The 16,783-nt window shown below is 40.8% G+C and overlaps 1 protein-coding gene across 2 annotated transcripts in view; it reads right to left on the reverse strand.

Moving 5' to 3' along the window:
* SLC44A3 (solute carrier family 44 member 3) overlaps positions 1-16,783 on the reverse strand; it is a 94,528-nt gene that overhangs the window by 6,933 nt on the left and 70,812 nt on the right. The window lies entirely within an intron of this gene.

A 16,783-nucleotide genomic window follows, 5' to 3' on the forward strand; every position in this document is an offset into this window, starting at 1 on the left:
GAGTTTTAACAGGTACCCGTCATGAGAGTCATGCCACCTGAACCCCTGAAGTATGAATCAGATACAGGCTGCGATATTGTAGCTGTGTATGTTTTAATCTGACAAGTTGTGGTGCTTTCTTTTTCCCCAGAGAAAACATACTTTAAAAAGGTCAGCCAGTGACTGTTTTGGATAACTAGTCTAAAGGCAGGTTCCCAGGGCTCCCCAAGGCCAGGTTCACATCACCATATACTCTGTCCGAGTGCTGTCCATGCAAAAACGGACAGCACGCGAACCAATATTATTTAATGGGGCGGTGCAGACGAGTGGAGCGGGGGCAGGGACCAACAAGGGGGCAGGGACCGACAAACCACCAGGGACTGGCCTGTCGGCATTTCAGAGTAAGACACACATGGCTGCAATAAAACAGGCAGTGCTGATTCATGATGCCCGTGGTTCAGGCAGCATGAATGAATCGCCTTTCACATTCCCTTTAAGTCACCCACTGGTATTAAATCAGTTTATTTCAATCAGGAATAGAATGGATCCAATTTAGGTCAGTACAAGGACATGGGAAAAATGTGGAATATTAATTCTAGAATACCGCATGTGGTTTCATTTGTTTACAGCTAATGAAAATTTTACTGGTTATGATGGAAATGTGCTTTTGACGATCACATAGTTTTTAAATGTTTGGGAAAACATTGTAACATCAGAATGATAGGAGGTTAGTCATAATACATTAACTGATAGAAGTGTGGTGAAGCAGACATTTTATTGCAGACGTACGAGTATTTCCCTCAAGAAAACCAGATAAAAAGAAAAAAAACAACAGGTTTAGATGAGGAAAACTAAATCTAGTGAACAGGTTGTTTTTGACAAATTACAATGCTTCCCATAATATCCTCTTTCTTCTGATTCTATTCTGTCTTGAATAGTTATCAAAACTGTAAAAAATATATACAAATAATTCTTCTATCCCCCCCTATTCCTACTCACAAACCTAGATCTAGCTATAAGACAAGGAGCTGCAGCAGGATCCTCCCCCCACTGTGCTATCTGCAACCCAAACAGGGGACACCCTGCCCCATAATTATCCAATGCTCCCATTGCCTGCCAGCCAAAAATTAAAGTAATCAGGAGGAAATTAATATATTTTATTTGTAGAAGACCAATTGTCAGTCTGCAGAGTTTTCTGATATATTTGCTATTTTTGAACTCCGCTAATCAAGTTTGGAAACATCCTATGGACACTTTAGAGGTGAGGCTCCACAATGACTTCATATCGATAGCTTCAGGCAAGCAGTCACCGGCCATAGGAACTGAATCACGAGCAAAATTAGTCATAAAACAACTCATTACTGCAACCATCACATGACAACAGTCTGCATAACCTCTAAGAAAAGGGATACTCAGGTAAATGGATTTTGATTTTTGGAAACTTAAATTTTTGGATCATTTAGAGAAAGTGTAAAAAAACAAACCAAAAAAAGCCATTCAATAAATACCGGCTAAAAATCTACAGTACTTGATGTTCTGGAATCCCAGATAGCCACCATTGATGTAAAATAACCCTAAAACCTCATCCACATGACTTATCAGAATTGATGTTGATGATTTATACATCACTATAATCAATGTATCTAACTGCATTTTAATTCTGTATTTTAAAACGATCACCATTTGCAATATAGGAGAATCGTAACTTGAAAGCAAAATTGACACCGATGGAGAAATAGAGGGGAACTCGCATTTAGGTTCAGTACCAAGTTCTTACTTTTTAAAAGATTTCCGTATTTAATCTTTTTTATTCCCATTTATTTCCCTCCTAATTTTGGAGGATCGAACTGAAGGGTCCTCCACCAATTATGAGAACTTGGGTTAAACCTTGAATGCCTCGTGTTAATGAAGCAATAGTGAGCATGTGCGATTGCGGCAACTTTCACCATCTATAGGACTGATAGCTGTGCGCTGTACTCTGCTGTCTCGATCTTCATCAGTCCCATTGGTGGAGCAATGGTGATGCATGCATACTACAGCTTCATTCACACAGGGGATACATGGGCCTCCTGTTTTTGAGATCGGTGGGAATCCCATTGGTTGGACCTCGATGGATCAGTCACTTACCCCTCATCCTGTTAAGAAGCTATGATTATGGGAAAACTATTTTAAATAAGAGTTTGTGTCAACTTTTTAGATCAGGAGTGTATCTGTCTCTACATTTCGGTTGCTGGGACCCGGGCGCTCCAGATTGATTGACAGTTCGGAGAGGTGTCATGGTCTGCCACTGACCTGTGCGCTCTAATGGTGCGGCTATGAGGCAGCCTCGCCTCTGCAGTTTGGCAAGTACAGAAACACTGAAGGTGTCCGGGATCTGAAGCCAACATTACTCCTGCCATCCCAGCCATCTTCAGTACAGTCACCTTTGGTAACAGACAGTAAATATTAAAATAATAAAATTAACAATATGGTGGGTATTTTAATAAATCGTAAATTACAAAAGCCCAAGTTTTTACATCACTATCCAACAATATCCATCACAGAAGAGAGGGAATAACCTTTGAAGTAGCATTTACCCTTTATCTGTTAAATTTATGGGATTTCTAATTTTGACAGGCTTCCATTCGGACATCACTTTTAGGTCGGGGTCACACAGCCGTCGATTCATCTCATGTGAGAGAATCGGGCCGATTAGCTAATGACGCTTTGCTCAAACTCTTACAGTGTGATCTGATTCTCTCGCATGAGAGAATCGCAGAGAAGATGAGGAAACTTAATGTCTACATCTTCTCCATTATCTCTATGCGTGTGTACATCGGACTGCACTTGGATGACATCTGAGTGCAGTCCGATTTCACTTGCACCTATAGACTTAAATGTGTGCGCATGGTCCGATCATCGGATGCACCTGCAGCATGCTGCAACTGTTTTCTCATGCTGAATCGGCTTGCGGAAATCAATCGCCGATGTGCACTGCCCCATAGTATAACATTGGGCCGAGTCCTGTCCAATAAAACATCAGATATCACTCGGGCGTGTTATACGCTTGTGTGAACGAGCCCTTATACTTATGGTAAAAAGAATCAGATCATAGCCATATAGCGCCAAGATCGTATTGGAATGTCCCAAACTCAATATCATGGGGAGAACTTCTGAAATCATTGGGCTTTGATTTTATTGGATGCAAGCAGCCATTAAAAAGAGCCCTGCAGCAGATTTGTCTTCAGATCATTAAGTGCTAATTGGGATCTCTATTTTTTCCAACTTTCTCTAAAGAAACCTGCCGCTTTAAAGCAGATCTGTCACCAGATTGCACTGAGAAAAATCAGAAAACCCATGGCAGAATGGCTGTATAATTCTGATATTAGGATAATCATTTTAAGGGTCGTTTTAAGGGATGTTCATTTTAATACCAGGCAGATTTTTTTTTTTTTAAAGAATTTTCAAAGTAAGTAAACCAGTCTCATCAGGTCTAAGATAACTATTTAAACATGGATGCAGCTTGGATTGTGAACTTTGATGGCAGATTCCCTTTTATCATAGTTTATTATAGTCAATACAGAGACAATATCCCTTCCAGGGTCTGACCCAGGTATGTTGGTAGCATTGGGTGGATTTGAATCCGTGAGACTAGTGATGCAAGTCGCCAGTGCTAACTATGAAGTAGGAGCGGACATAACTGGTACAACTTGTGAAGCCGCCCCAAGGAGTAACAGGGGGCCACGTTCACCTCCAAAGCAGGTGGAATTCTGCATTATGATGAGCTACTGGGCTGCAAAGGGCCCATATACTATTCTTGCACAGGGGCCATATCTGTGTCCACCAGTGCCATGGAGTCATATGTATCTACATGATAACCATTCCTATTGCCATGACACACGCAGGTTATATAATCCATGATAAGCTGATTGAGAACACTAAAAAGTAATATCCCCCAACCCCTCCATAGGGTCTCACCTGGTCAGTCCAACTCAGACCTTCTGAGAATAGGTTAAAAAATACTTGCATCTCAAAACACCGGGCTTTACATCGCAGAGGAGTGATCGGGGCATTGTTACTCATGGCTAGAAGTCCCGTTTACAGAGATTAATAGCGTTATTCGTCCTACTCCAGGGTGCACAGAACAGATGGGAAAGTCTTCCGGGATCGGAGGGTATTTGCAGAGATTACTGATCAATAGACGAAGCCTTCTCTGATTCTTTATATAATAAATCTGCCCGAATTCTTAATATGTTACAACTGCATTTACCAGGAATAAGAACAACACCTGGGGTCTGATGGCCGCATTGTTACAATGGCCGACTGTTCTCGGGAATATGAGAACCTGTGTAATATGCCGCCGTGTGATGATCTTTATAAGCAGCAGCAGAACAGACACATGAACTTTGCATCACATACTCTGCTCTTCTGTGGGCCAATGTGGCAGTACAATAATATAGTATTCGTCCTGGACAAAATCACTACCACTAAAAGAGCAATTCCTTCCTTTTACTGAAATTATTCTGCACCAACGTTCATCCTAGACTATTTAGTCCAGATAGCATCAGCACCATGTTCCTTTCCTCAGGCAGAAATGAAAGAACGGATAATCAGAAAAGCCTCCATCTTCTAGATTGCATGATACAAACTGCATACTTTATTGCAAAGATCTCCTAGACCTGATGGAGCTAATGTACTTACTTTGAAAACCCAGAATAGCTGTATAATCATCTTACTCATGCTGCCCGAACCAGAGTCTGGCAGTGCTACTGCAGCAGTGTGTTTTACTTGAAATCCCGTGTTTTCAGAGTAAAACATATACAGCTGCAATAACGTTCCCTTGGTTCAAGCGGCATACGTCAGATGACAAGTTTCCTTTAAAATGAACATTTTAGGAGTCCAGATAGAACTAGATTAATAAAAAGCTAAAATTTTAATATGAAGAGGGAAAACGTTCAAAAAAGGATTATACAGCTATTCTGACATGAACTTTCAAAATCAGTACAACGGCCTTACCAAGTCTGAGAGGTCTCTTTACTACTGCATGCAGCTTGTATTGTGAATTCTGGTGACATATCAAAGATCGCCTTTAAATTCTACTGAAGTGCCTTGTGGATCTGAAGTTATAAAAAATTATTTAGGGTTTTGTGCATCTTAAAGGGGTTGTCCACTTCTTTTATATTGACCTATCCTTAGCATAGATCATCAACACCCGGCATCGCCATCGATCTTATATTGATGACCTTTTCTTTTGGATAGGTAGCGGTCATGGCAGCAGCGGTCCGGGCTACCCACCGGGAAAGGCTGCAGCGATCTGGGCTACCCCTCAGGAACAGCAGCACCGGCACAACATAGTTGCAGGAGGAGAGTTGACATTATTTATATTTTCTATGGGGCCCTGAATTTATTAAGCATTAGTTGTCCACCCTCTTTAATCTAAGTCTGTCCTCAGTTTTTACCCCTGAAAACTGCTGACGGCAGGATTTAGGTGATGAGGAGAGAAGTTGTTTGCAGGTTGCATCACCAAGGAATCAAACTTTTAATCTTTTTTTTTCCAAGTGCCTAGGGGGCGACTCCTTCATGTTCAGTGTCCGAGCCTTTCTGAACTGAATGTCCCTCAATCCTTCCTTTCTGATGGACGGTTGGGGCATTAAATTAGGCGACTGGTACAATGTGGAGTGGAGGGTTAGGGGAGCATTCAATGCGGAGAGTCAAGGGCACGTCACATGAAGGAACCTAAATTTGCCGTCCTAGAGCCAGAAGTGATTAAAACTTGGATTTCTCAGTCAAGACCATACACAGGTATGTTATAACTGCATTAAACTCACTGACTCCCTTTAAGATGTTATCACTGGATACTTTACATAATATTATTATAAAATGTATCACATTCAAAAATGAAAAAAAAAGTAAAAAGAAAAAGTAATGGAGTAAACTAGGAAAACACAAGAAGGGCCTGTAGTATGTAGGTGGTCTCTTGGACACGTTTTTTGTAGTTATGGGTGATAAATCTTGTGTATGCATTCTCTACAGGTTACATGTCATATCTTGTTACTTATTTCATATTTTGGGAAAAAGACAGCGCCCCGGTGATCTCAAAGAAAAGATGATATTTTATTGTGTACACGATAAGTAACCTGTAAATAACGTGTTCTGCACCGTAAATGAGGAATGTGCGGAATCTAAGACTATAAAATGCCCATCCCTTTGGTGTAAAAACAAACACGGAAACTATTTTTTTTTTGTTTTTTTTGTATTGCTATGGGAAATAAATGCATTCAATACAAGCTGAGCTGTGAGGGTTTGTATGTGTGAACATTGCCATGAAAACCATTTGCATGTGGAACATTTCCCCACTAAATCTGGGTGTTCCGCTTTGCAATTCAGAAAGTAGTAAATGTGGTCTTACTTAAAGGGGTATTCCCATCTCCAAGATCCTATCCCAATATGTAGTAGGTGTAATAATAATAATATTAGCAAATATCTCCAATTAGAAATGTAGTATAGTATTTTTGATTCGCTAAGTCTCTTTCCTCATGTGCAGGTATTGCAGGACCTTGGGTATCCATGGTTAGAACCAATAGCAACTAGCTAACTAACTGTGACTTTATCAGTGGATATAACCATGGATGGATACCTAAGGTCCTGCAATCCCTGCACATGAGGAAAGAGACATAGTGAATCAAAAATACTATACTACATTTCTAATTAGAGATATTTGCTAATATTACTATTATTACACCTACTACATATTGGGATAGGATCTTTGAGATGAGAATACCCCTTTAAAACCAGTTTGGTGCTGACTATGAAGCCTTAGGCCTCATTTAAAGAAACCTGTATACATTTTCATAATCTGGCATTATAGAGAGGCAATTCCTGCAGTGCTCTCACTAGTCAAATTGAAGAGTGGATTTGTTGGCATTGCGGAGGCAAGGTGTCATTCTTCATGTCCTGATCTCCCCAGCTATTAGTGATTGCAGTCTCTATACACACAATGCATTTACATCCATGGTCACTAGTGGTAGTTAGGATTGTTTTCTAAAAATATTGCTCATTTTGCCTATTGTCATGGCCAGCTCTGGCTGCAGTTAAGGCCTAGTAGAGGACAGTGATTTGCCGTCAGTATCAAACTTTGTCTAAAAATCAAATTTTCCCAAAAGTTGGGGTGGGGAAATTTATCAACACTGTTGTCCCTTCTTAATAACTTTGGCTTATCTTTAGGATGTCCGTGTAGGTGGTCAAAATTTCTACTCTAGCTATGAGCTGGAGTACACTTTTTGGTATAAATATTAATAAGTCTGGTGGGATGTGGTTGGCCAGCTACGTCCCACCTACAAGAAGATGCAACATTTTTGACCAACAAAACATTGCACAAAAAATGTAACTTTTATCGTCTGATTTTCTGTTGTGAAGGGAATGATGAAAAAAAATTACTTAGGTCTTCTCTGATCTTTCTTCATCATGACCTATACTTAAAGATTCCCATTTATCTAAACTTCCAATACACAAGTCATAGCAACCAAGGATTTAGCCTATTTGCTACCTGTACTGAGCCTAGGTGGACTCTTTTAGATGAAAGTCACTTACACAGCAACAACTGAGGTTTATAGCTCTCCACAGATCATTGCATTAACTCACTGGCGGATAAGACAGAAAAGGGCCCCTGTGCAAGAACAATATATTGGCCCTTTGCAGCCCAAGAGCTCCTAAAAATGCAAAATTGCACCTGTTTTGGAGGTAGAAATGGACGCCCTTACCTCTTGGGCCCCTGTGCAGCCGCACAGGCTGCACCAATGATATGTCCGCCTCTGCATTAACTTATTCTTTGGCTTCAAAATAGTGAAGCTCAGAAATAATATTTCAAGATTTTGCTCAAGAAAATAGAGCACAAATATACAAAATATAGCCGTCAGTTATCTTTCACTTCCAACCATAAAAATGCATTTTTCAGCCAATCCAACAGGGAAAAGCAAGACAACCTTCTGCCAGACGTTTCTGACAGCAGATTATCTCCGGCATAAAAAATAATTGAACATCTAGAAATCCCACATTAAAGTTTTACCAGAACATGTATAACTTTCCTGTTCTAGCACATTTCTATCACTGCCAGGAAATACAATTGTATCTCATCTCTTTGCAACTCCATTCTGCAAACTCTGGCTACAGCTATGTTCTTTTGGCAGTAATACCTGATAACTAGATTTCCCTGTGAGTGGGTCGCTTTCTTCATTCAGTACTCAAGGAGATCAAAAGAATCTTATCAAGAAAATGGGTGAATTATTCATTATGAAGCATATAATCACTCTCTGTAATGACTAAGTAACCTGTTATTTGTGATAGTATGCCTGCCAAATATAGCAATATATGGTGCTCATTCAATAGGACAAAGTCATAGAAGAACTAAAGACAATCCTGTGTGTCATAAAGCTGCAATATACTGTTTATCCAGATAGGATTTCCTTGTGTGCTTCTGCGTGTAAAGAAAAGATGGTCATCCAAAGAAAAGGTAAAGTGGTTCTTAGGTGATGTGATATGCCACAACCTGCAGCAGAGGTCACTTACTTGGACTCCTGTTTCATTTACAATAAAGGCTGTGTACCCCTGATCAAGATATTTTTTTTCAATTAACTTTCTAAATAATCTTCAATAAAAATTTTCAACCATTTTTGCTGCTGCTGTGTCACTAAGTCCTTTATCTACCCCAGTGCATTTGCAAGATGGATACATATCTGTCAGAACTCCTGGTTCTCTCTGCTCTTCTCCCTTCTCTCAGTGTTAGAGATAGTAGGGAAGGGGAAAAGGAAGAAAAGCACAAGCAGAGGAAATAAGTGAACGATAGAAGCTGTGCTGATATGAGCTAATGAATGAAGCAGCGGCAAGGATACAGAAAGATCTCACATCCAGCCTATATTACTGAAAAATACACTCCAACAAAAGAAAATAAATTAGATACGGCTGCAAACTACATATCAAATCAATGAAGGAATGAAGATTGCAGACTGAAATTTAGTGCAATTTTATTAACTAAACCCAATTAAAAGTTTACACCAACATGAAATAACGTTTTGGCCAACGTGAGCTGAATCTCCTGTCTTCATAGTGACAGAAAAAATGTCATGGTTCTTTGATAAATAGCAATAAAGAACCCATGCAACCAGCAGAGATGGAAGAGCAATAACTTTAAGGAGACCATGTCAACTGATTCATGCTGCCCAAACCATGGACAGCATAAATAAGAACCTGGCTGTATATGTATCTTTGCAAGGCTCAAGCATTTCAGAGAAAATATAGATGGAAAATCTGGCGGACTACTCTCATCTCTGCCGAGCAATCGTGATTCATGCGGTCTGCGGTTTGGGCAGCATGAATCAGGCGAAAGGTTCTCTTTAAAAAGAGTAAAAATTTTCTTAAACATTGTGAACCACTTGACGGATTTTAAGTGGTCAGTAAACTCTTCTATTCAGAGTATATATACTAATCTAGAGATACAGATAATTTCTGTTTGGTGACAGGGGCACATTATGTCAGGCTCTAGTGATTTCGTGGTTACAGCAGGTGATCTCTCTAGTGCCAAATACCTCGCCATCAACACTGAACCCAGTGATTGGCTGCAGCAGTGAGTAAAGTTCAGCTTATTTTTATCCTCAGCAAGTCTAAAGAGTAAAAAAGTAATTCTTGGAAAACGCCTTAAAAGAGGTTCCCAGGGAATAGAGTAAAAAAATTACCAACTAAAGGAAATGTCATTGTAAATAAACTCCTAAATACGTATGATTAGCAAATTATAGTACTTTTGTCTAGGGAGCATGTGCAGTAGTGGGCTTTGCTGCTGTGACATAGCTGGAAATAGCTTGACAGTATGTGGTATAGGTCATCTCCAGGTCACAGCAGCTACTCATAAAAATCAGGTGGACAGCAGTGTGAGCAGCCTCGTCTTACCTCAGCACTCCTGGTATCTCCAGTATTAGATCAGATAGACAGACAGGGTGGACATCAGCGTGAGCAGCCTCTTCTTACATCAGCACCCTTGTTATCTCCAGTATTAGTTCAGATAGACTGGATGGACAGCAGTGTAAGCAGCGTCTTCTTACCTCAGCACTCCTATTATCTCCAGTATTAGTTCAGAGTATCCACTGGGAGCACATCTTCCTATACAAGAGAGGGGGACGCGGAGCTTCTACTGCACGTGCTAATAGGCACTTGTCCTATTATGATTCTAGGACAGGTTTCAGTCAGTAGCATTATGGCCGTCATTTTGATTCTATAGCGATTACACTTGTCCTATTATGATTCTAGGACAGGTTTCAGTCAGTAGCGTTATGGCCGTCATTTTGATTCTATAGCGATTACACTTGTCCTATTATGATTCTAGGACAGGTTTCAGTCAGTAGCGTTATGGCCGTCATTTTGATTCTATAGCGATTACACTTGTCCTATTATGATTCTAGGACAGGTTTCAGTCAGTAGCGTTATGGCCGTCATTTTGATTCTATAGAGATTACCTCCCCTAGGAAAAACAAGTGTGAATTGATTTTATGTAAACTTAGTTTATGACAACACTTCCTTTAGTTACTTATTTTTTGCTATTCCAAAAGAACCTTTTAAGGGATAAATTCACAAGTACATCTTTCCGCTGTGGATTTTGCCACATATTTCCCTTTATACAATTCAAAGTACAAATCTGCTGTGAAAATCCACAGTGCAAAGTGCAATGCTGCTGCAGATATAAAATCCACACTGAATATCAATTTTTATAGCAGTTTTTTTTTCCTCTGGGTAAAATGCTGTGAATTTTCTGCCCACAAATCTGTATGGGAAATCTGCTGCCTAGCCATATGGGCGTACCCAAATGGTATTCATAACAACAAATAAACAACATTATTAACATAGAGTTTCCATTTTCAGAGCCTTCTGCCTTTCATTTTGGAAATAGCTTGTAATAAATAACTTATGGAGTTAGAAAAAAAAAAAGCGAGAGGCGGAAAAAACCACTTCACACAGCCAAGCATTGATCAGAGAGTTCAGTAGCATTCCACACTCCTTTCTTAAACCCTCTCATTATGTTCATGTACTGAACAGAAGTGCAGTTTAGCAAGACGCTATTGTGTGCTTGACATTACAACTGATTAAATGTCAGAAGTTTAGGAAATGCTGATGGCTCTCAGGCAGGCAGCCAACACTTTCCTAGCGGAGCTTTCTCTTTTTTGGATGTGACTTTGCAGGCCGGGAATAATCACGCCTTTGTGTGACAGCTGAATGCAGCTAAGAGGCTGAAGACCCTACTGTAACAATATGGAACTATGGAAACGCAGGCTTGAAAAACAACGAATGGATGAGCAGAATTACTTTGCATCGCTGGCGATACTCCTTGGTTAAACCTCGCCCACTGGAAAAACTGCTTGGGAGGAAGTTTAACCCTAGACATCAGTAAACTGTGTCTTTAGGCTTTCTATTAGTATCGTAAATCTACAAAGCCAAGAGTGTGAACTTCCCTCAAACTTTTAAAGGGGCTGTTTAGAATTTTTTAAAAATGACCTAACAGCTATAAATGTGTTAGAGTACCCATTACTTACCTGCTCTGGTGGTCCCACGGTTTCTAAATAACGACATCACCCCTGCAGCAGTATCATTTGCATGTCCGCCGTGTCAACGCTGATGCCAGCGATTGGCTGCAGCAGTCATGGGAATAATAGATGGAATCTCATGATGGCAAGCAGCAGGGGATTGAATAAGTAATAATATTTTAGAACAATTCCTGTTAGGCCTTTTCTAAAAAAAAAAAAAAATCCTGAAAATCTCTATAAAAGACAAATAAAAGTATTACTTTAATGTATGTCGATACCAGAGCTATATAGTTTCATCTGTATGAATGGCACTGCCACTCACTTCAGCTTTACCACAACCTTAAAGAAGACCTTCTGCTGATTTTTTATTTTTATTTACACTGAGCACCTCCTCCAATTGTTGCTGCTCCACGGATTCTGGAACAGTTTTTCTTTTTCTTCGGTTCCCCTTTGTTCCATGCCCCCTGAAATAATTGTGAAAGTTTTCCCATCAATCAACTGGAAGTATACAAGAGAACTTCAGGGGCGTGGCCGTTTATTTGATTGGCCATCAGAAGAAGAAATAAAGCAAATGCTTTGTGGTACACGCCCAGTTGACGTAAGGGAAAATTTGTACCATTTTTTTTACTACACTGTGTTCCAAATTATTATGCAAAAAGTGTTTAGGAGTGATAAGGTAAGAATTTTTTTGTTTGTCAGTTAAACTAATTGATGGTGATGTGTGTCAGGGCTCTTTATATCACTGTAAGCAATTGCATACACCTGTGCTAATTAGTTTGGCAGGTGTGTCCAATGAAAGGCAAGACTACTTAAGAAGGCTGTCCCACATTATTAAGCAGCCTACATTTTCTGCCAAAATGGGAAAGAAAAAGGATATGACGGCTGCTGAGAAGCAACAAATTGTGGAGTGTTTAGGTCAAGGCATGACTACAATCAACATTGCCAAGACACTTCATCGTGATCATCGCACAATCAAGAAGTTATTTAGCTGATTCACAGTACACACGTGTGCGTGCTGATAAGGGAAAATTGAGGACTCTTTACAACAGGCAATTACGTCAGGTTAAAAGAGCAGCGGCAAAAAAGCCTCGTCATAGCAGCAGACAAGTTTTTGAAGCTGCTGGTGCCTCCAACGTCCCCCAAACAACAAGATGCAGGGTCCTTCAGAGGTTTGCAGCTGTGCGTAAGCCATCCTGTTGACCTCCTCTATCCACTGCACACAAGCAGAAACGGCTCCAGTGGGCCAAACAATACATGAAGACTGATTTCAAAACTGTTTTGTTCACCGATGAGTGCCGTGCAACGCTCGATGGTCTAGATGGATGGAGTGGAGGATGGCTGGTTGATGGACACCCCATGCAAACACGGCTACGGCGCCAACAAGGAGGAAGTGGAGTAATGTTTTGGGCCGGAATCATGGGGAGAGAGATTGTCGGCCCCTTTAGGATCCCTGAAGGGGTAAAGATGAACTCCATAATGTATGTTGAGTTTCTCAAACAGCACTTCCTTCCATGGTTCAAGAAGAAGAACCGTGCATTCCGCAGCAAGATCATTTTCATGCATGATAATGCCCCGTCTCATGCTGCACATAACACATCTGCATCTCTGGCTGCTATGGGCATAAAAGGGGACAAACTTATGGTGTGGCCCCCATGCTCCCCTGACCTCAACCCCATTGAGAACCTCTGGAGCATCATCAAAAGGAGTGTCTATGATGGCTGGAGGCAGTTCACATTTAAGCAACAGCTCTGGGAGGGTATTCTGTCCTCATGCAAAACAAGTGAAGCAGAAACCATCCAAAACCTAACAAATTCAATGGACGAGAGAGTTTAGAAGCTCCTTTCGAACAAGGGGTCCTATGTGCAAATGTAACATCACCTAGAATAAAGTTTTAAGTTGAAAACTGTTTGATTTCAGTTTGTAATAACCTGCTAATGCTTATAATTTCAAAAATGACCATTTTTTGGTTCTTTATTAAAATGAAAAGGTTGAAAACTCTGCTGTGCATAATAATTTGGAACATGCATTTTGAGTGCAGTTTGAGTGTTTTCTTTTTTTAAAAATATACTGTTATCATAGGCAGTTTGTACAAAAACCTTTCAATTGTACTCTAATAGTTATTTGACTGGAAAATTAAAATGACTGCAATTCATATAGGTAATTTGGGAAAATCTGAGAAAATATTATTTGCATAATAATTTGGAACACAGTGTAGTGGGCATAACTTTGGAATAGATGGGCAGAGAAGAAAAAGAAAAACTGTTCCAGAATCAGCAGAGAAGACCAACTGGAGGATATACTTAGTTTAAATAAAAAAAACAATTGAAAGGTCTTCTTTAAAATCACTATAGTTGTAGCCCATTAGGTGTAAGGCTGGTGTCACAACTCTGCTGTCAGATTACCCAGGGCCAGGGGCTCCTTCCCTGTCACTAGCGCTAGGGGCGCCCTAGCTATCCCTGCTCCCCGGATTACTTTTGATGGTGAAGACACAGGAGCCACGTACCTTGCTGAACTCCTGAATCAGCCCTGTATCTGTCTCCCTCCCACACTTAGGGAAGTGGGGAGTAATAGTGTATGTGTATACACAAACCAGACTAACCAGGGAGGATGTACAGGGATAAATGAAAATACCAATCATACAAATATGCACTCACAGACAACAGAGGAACACCGGGGAGAAAAGGAAGGAAAACAAAAATACGAGAGGGTGAGGATTTGCACACAGCCGAAAACACCAAGCAACAGTTGTAGATCAACACTCCAAACACCTCTACCAACAACAGACTCCTCACCAGGCAGTATAAGACTAAGGCCATGGCCCCACTATCAGTATTTGGTCAGTATTTTTTCTCAGGAGTGGGAGCCAAAACCAGGAGTAGGTGATAAATGCAGAATTGGTGCACATAACTTTTCTATAACTGTTCCTTGCCTGGTTTTGGCTCCCACTCCTGAGAAAAAATACTGACCGAATACTGATCAAATGCTGATAGTTGGCCCATTGCCTAACACTGGAAATGCCAATTGACAGAATATAGTATATTATATGTGAGGGGAGTGGCCAACACTGAACAGCTGAGATCATCCAAGCTGGGGAGCTTTAGAGACTCCAAGCTGAAAAGATTAACCCCTGCACTGCTAACACAAACCTGCACCATTTAGGAGAAGTGCTTCTAGTCAGTGCAGGAGTACGTGAAATTAGAAGCTGCGGTCTTCTGGCCCCTCTCTGTCGCGGTAAACCCATGACAGCCGGCTTCACAAATCCGATATTCACAACCCGAACATTGACCGGCCACGGGTCTTGTGACCTGAACTTAATCTCATGGGTGCCTATGAAGCTGTTGAGTTCGGGTCAGGAAACTCACGGCCGGTCTAGAAATTGCAGTCTGTACTGAGACTGTGAATGGCGAATGTGTGACGCCAGCCTTATCCGACAGAATTTGGCACCGATTGTATAAAAGTAAGGCAATGTTCACATTTGTGTTGTGGTTTCTATTCATAATGAGAAATAGCAACAGCAAACGACGTACAATACAGCTATTTTTTCCATCAAATGAAAGGGGACTCCCGTTGGAGGCTCTGGCAGCAGCGTGAAAAGAACTGTAAAACAACTTAATTGATTATAAAACAAAAAAGTCCCTATAATAGGGAACTATAGCTATAAAGTCTAGTTTTAACAGATGTGTGGCATTACAGTATGTACATAAATGCATGTTCTTCAATGCCCTTTTTAAGAACTTTAGGACATAAAAACCTGTTCTAGTTTGCGGTAATGGGCGAGATTCTATAAAGCTATTTGGATCTATCATTGGCCTAGTCCTCTAGTGTTCTTGTATTCTGAATATATGCAGGAGCTACAGGCCCAGTGTTAATGGATTTCTTCTTTTATATCCATAAAGGAAAGCTAAATGCACACACTCTGCAACGAATGGTCCATTTAGCTAATTAGACAGGCTGTATAGCGGTCAGGCTATGTGCTCGCCCATGCTCAGCCAACAGCAGTGCAATCAGTGACCTATTAACACGGGCCTCATGTGTGATGACAGCATGAAATATTTGCTCTGCTTATTAGCCCAAGTAACTCAAATGTCATCTTAATAATGATAGTTCTCATAATATTTCCAAGTAATCCAAAATGACAGAAGATTAATCCGCTAGAGTGCACTAAAAATGAGGTTTCAGTCAGAGGTGTACAAACAACGATCAGATCATTAATGGGCAGCGATATAGCATAGTCCTCTATAGACATGAGTGGATCTTGGCCTTGGGTTATTTACCGTGTTGATGAACTTCGGAGATCACAATAATTTACTGACTCAGACCTCAAAGTGCAAAACAATGATGTCCAAGGCATACTAAGAAAAATCCACCACCTTTTTCTGCCATGCTTATGGGACCACCTAGTCAAAACTACAATCCTTGGTGAGAACATACAAACCCCAAGCAGTGGTTGTCCCAGTCGCATCAGGAGGTGGCAGGGCCGGTCATATCACGTCTACCATCTACAGATATCTTCCATCCTGTGGGTGCAAGCATTACGCGTCTGTGCTAACCAATAAAATAGGATGGGTGCTCGATAGCAGCCACTCATGCCCAAGAGTCGACTGCTGAGACTAATGATTGGTTGCAGCAGTCATCTGAATGATGGACATGTCATCACTCCTGGCTCAGACAGCTGGAGGTTTGGGGACTCAATGATGAGGAATGGTTATTTTTTTACTATACAACATTCCCTACTTTGAATAAATTGTGCAAAAACCTCCTTTACAAAGGAGAAATCCCACCAACATCTATCAAGTATCCCTCATATAGGTGATAAATGTATGATCAGTGGTGGTCCGACAGATGGAACTTTCCCAATTTTTCGGCACAGGGGTCCGTGTCCCTCTGTAAATGGGGTGTATGGGTGTGAAGGTCACACCCGCGAACTACCTCTCCTGCAGAAATGAATGGAGCAGTAGTCACTCGCGAATAGAGATGAGCGTTGTTCGACTCGAACTGTTCGCCAATCTCAAATTCGAGCTGTTTTGGGCGGTGTTCGAGCCGTTCGGCGAACAAGAACGATTTGAGAAAAATTTGGCTGTTCGAGGTTATGTTCGATAACTGTTCGTGCACCAAAATCATAACTGGATTTTTTCTCAGTAATGATGAAAATTAATGTTAATACGCAGTTTGAGTGTACAGCGGGGTGGGGGGAGGGGCAGGGGATGGATCTCTGCAGGAATAATGAAGATCTCCATTTTTTTTTCTCTTTCCTGCATTTA

This window comes from Phyllobates terribilis, unplaced genomic scaffold (assembly GCF_046119375.1).
Source record: "Phyllobates terribilis strain yellow unplaced genomic scaffold, ASM4611937v1 Scaffold_8__6_contigs__length_399053987, whole genome shotgun sequence".
Lineage (NCBI taxonomy): Eukaryota > Metazoa > Chordata > Amphibia > Anura > Dendrobatidae > Phyllobates > Phyllobates terribilis.